Source organism: Arachis ipaensis, chromosome B5 (genome assembly GCF_059453495.1).
Source record: "Arachis ipaensis isolate K30076 ecotype BB chromosome B5, ASM5945349v1, whole genome shotgun sequence".
Lineage (NCBI taxonomy): Eukaryota > Viridiplantae > Streptophyta > Magnoliopsida > Fabales > Fabaceae > Arachis > Arachis ipaensis.
Window position 1 is genome coordinate 78,353,660 of NC_142440.1, and position 4,217 is coordinate 78,357,876.

The following is a 4,217-nucleotide window of genomic DNA, read 5'->3' on the forward strand; positions in this document are numbered from 1 at the left end:
TGAAATGGCCAAGGCTCGAATTGGAGACAAACTCAAGCATAGAAGGGCGCTACGTTATTTCATTTCAGTAAGCGCTAGTGGCACAAGGAAATTGGCACAAGTGAAGCCACCAAGAATCGAAGAGAGATCCAAGCTCACTAAGGCAGTAGCGTTACGTTGCCTTACCAAACGGAGCGCTATGTATGAGTCCTGATTCGAGGCTCGACACAAGGCCAGGTAGCGCTACGTTGCCTTGGTTAACCAAGCACTTCCCTGGGAGGTGGCCTTGGTTGAATTTTCAATTAAAAACCAATTTGGATCCAATTCTTCACCAATTTGAAAAGCCCACTCCAAAGTCTGAAGATCAAAATTAGAAAGTGTATAAATAGGAGTTAGTTTGATTTGTAAAAGACCTTCTCTTGATTTTTAGCTCAATTTTCATTTTCTTTAGTTTTAGTATTCATTGAGAGCTCTGAACTTGAGATTGGATATGAGTTTTGCTCTCTAGCTTTCATTTTTAAATTTTCTTCTGCAACTTCTGTTATCTGTTCTTGGAATTTGAATTGAGATTGAAGAGCTTCATTGATTCTAAATTCTGAGAATCATCTTTTACGTCTCTTCTCAATTGTTTTGAGAATTGGATCTAAATTTAGCTTTCTGTTTTAAATTTTGGACTGACATTGAAGGAATTCTATTTCAAGTCTTGATCTAAAATTCATCTTTGTTCTTCTGTACAATTCTAAGGATTGAGAATTGGATATGAAGTTCTTTTACTGCTTTCATTTACATTTCTTCTGCAATTTATTTTCTGTTGATCAAGGGTGTAATTGAGATCTAGACCTGTGTTCTAATCGCATTGCTCCTCTTAGATCTTCAATTTTTCTTTTAGATTTCATAATTGAGCTGAGTTTTCTTTCTGTTTACTTCTTCAAGTAATTTCCCGCTTCTGTTTAGATCTTCTGCAACTCATTTCAACTTCTACTTTTCTGATTGATTGCATTTACATTTACCTGTTGAATTCTACATCCCATCACCCCAAATCCCTTCTACTCTTCAAGCAATTTACATTTCTCTGCAATTTAGATTCATTCATTTAGCTTTCTTGCACTTTAAACTTTAGCCATTTACATTTCTTGCAATCTAAATTTCAGTCATTTAAATTACTGATGCCAGAGCATCTTGGCTAGTTTCACTGACCTTTTCTTTACTGATTTTAAGGTAGTTTCATGCATTTTCTTAGAAAATAAGCTAATTTTGGGTAGATATTCACTTACATCTTGATTCAAGCATACATTGTGCATTTTACGTAATTTCATCAGGATTTTGCATGAATTATATGATAAATTGGATGATGAATGATCCATGATTAAGAGCAAGACTTTGATGCACTTTGTTTGATTGATTTCAGGCCAAAAGAAGAAGAGAAAAGCCACGTTAATGGCTACGTTAGTTACACTAACGTAGGCACTAACATGGAAGGAAGGAAAGCCCCAACGTTAGTGAGAAAAGTTAGTGGCATTAACTTTGAAGAAAGGAAATGGAGCCAACGTTAGTGACACTTAACATTATCACTAACGTTGGACCAAGCTCATAAGTGGGCACGTTAGTTGCCACGTTAACTTAGTTAACGTGGCCTCGAACGTTAAGAAGAAAGGGGGAAAGCCAACGTTAGTGACATTCAACATTGTCACTAACGTTGGCCCAAGTTACAACAAAGCCACGTTAGCTCCCACGTTAACTTAGTTAACGTGGAAGCTAACGTGGAGAAAGGTGGTGATCGACAACGTTAGTGACACCAAACATTCTCACTAACGTTGGAGTGAACTCACAAGCCCCCAATAAGCCACGTTAACTCCCACGTTAACTTAGTTAACATGGTAGTTAACGTGGGCAAAAGTCCCACCTGGCAGCCTGACCATGCCTTCTTCAAACACGCATAACTTGAGCCACAAAGCTCCAAATGAGGTAATTTCAGTGGCATTGGAAAGTAGGATTCTAGATCTTTCCAAGCATATATGGCACTACATGGTTGACACTAAATTTAAGGGAGAAAACCTGCCCCAAAAGTGCAATGATGAACATGGTATCAGCCTGTATTTAGGCCAACTAACCTCTTCACCTTCCAAGAAGTATAACTCGAGTTGTAGAGCTCCAAATGATGCGTTTCCAAAAGCATTGGAAAGTAGACATCCAGGGCTTTCCAACGATATGTAATAGTATGGGGTGGACACTAAGTTTGAGCTTCAGAAACGGGAAATCGCTAGCGTTATTGGCAATCAACATTTCCAGTAACGTTGGCATATATGCCAGCGACCATGTCCACTTCAAAGGAGCATAACTTGAGCTACAGAGGTCCAATTGAGGTGATTCCAGTTGCGTTAGAAAGCTGACATTCAGAAATTTCCAACGATATATAATACTCTATAGTGGGCATGAAATTTGAGCACAAACAAGAGGCATATTTTAAGCCCCAAAAACACCAATTGGGCAGCAAGTGCAACGTTAGCCACAATAACTTTAGCACTAACGCCACACTTGTAGCGTTAGTGTGGCTAACTTTAGCACTAACTTTAGCACCTGGACCTCAACTTGACTCACTTCTCTCTCAAGTCCACTTCAAAGCTCAAGAAAGCAAGCCCACAAGTGTCAACAAATCAAGGCCACAAGAAGCATCTAGAATAGGAATTTTCATTTAATTGTAATTTGCTTTTAATTTCATTTTGTAATTTAGAAGAGCCTATATAAAGGCCTTAGTTTTTTACATTGAAAAGATCTAAGGCTAGAAATTAGGGAATTGAGGGATGGAAGAGGAGTCTACGGACTCCCTTCCCTCACACACTTTTCCTTTTCTTTCTTTGTACTTTTCATTTATGAATGTTGAATTTTCATTTTCAGTTTTTATCTTCATCTTTACTTTTTTGCACTTTCTTTCTTTTCTATTTTTGTAGAGCAATGATCAACTAACTCTTTATATTGGGTTAGAGAGCTCTATTGTGATTCATTGGATCAATTCTAGTTCTTATTCTTCTTCTTCTTTCTTTTTTCTTGATTTTACTTGAAAGCTTTCGGTCTTCATCCAATTGGGTAGTTATCTTGGAAAAGAAGCTATTCATACTTGGATCTCTTTTGAACCTTGAAAGAGGAATGAAGAGATCAAGCTAGAAATGCTTTCTCATGTTGGACCAAATTGGGTTTGGATGGATATGTGACTATAATCCTCTCAATACTTGATTTGGGAAATGCATGTGGTATAATCAGTGACCATACTTCATTTCTTCTCATGAGCAATTGACCAAAGAATTGGCTATTGATCAAGATTTGAGAGATTGAATTACAAGAAATTGTAATTCAATCACTTAAGATTGCTAAGGAGATCAATGAGTGCATTGATTGAGGAAGAGATGAGAATGAACATGATCTGGAGGATTGCAATATCTCTTGATCCCAATGTTCATTTTATTTTTAGTTCTTACATTTACTTTTCTTGTCATTTTACTTTTCTGCACTTTATTGCTTTCTTTACTTTTCTGTCAATTTACATTTCCTTGTTACTTATCACTCCATTATGATTCGTCTAACTAGGATAATCAATTAACCATTGATTGCTTAATCCGTTAATCTCTGTGGGATTCGACCTCACTCTATTGTGAGTTTTACTTGACGACAATTCGGTACACTTGCCGAAGGGAAATTTGTTGAGAGAGAGTTTCCACCCGCATCAAGTTTATGGCGCCGTTGCCGGGGATTAATTGTGATTAACAAACTACCGGTTGATTGATTTACTAGATTAGACACTTTTCTTTTGTCTTTGTTTTCTTTTATTTCTTTATTTTCTTTTGCTAACTAACTGTTTGTGATATTGCCTCACTGGAAATTTCCTCATCTGTGACAATGGAGATTCCAATTTCTTTTGGTGATTATTGTTTGAGACAGAGCTTTCTGCAGGAAAGAAAGGAACATCCATCATATTCTAGTCAATCAAAATTCATGGGAAACTCTCCATCACCACAGAATGATTCACTTTACTATGCTCATGGTGGGTGGGAGTATCAAGAACATGAAATGGGGTGCTTCCCAGGGTCACAAAATGGTCCATATTTTGATGACTTTGATCACTACTCAAGTTGTGGCTGGGAAGATCAAAGTCAAAGAGATTTTACTCATTCATACCCCATTCATCAAGAGCCATCACCTCTCAATTACACAACCTCACCTCTAAGTTTCACATGCCTAAATCC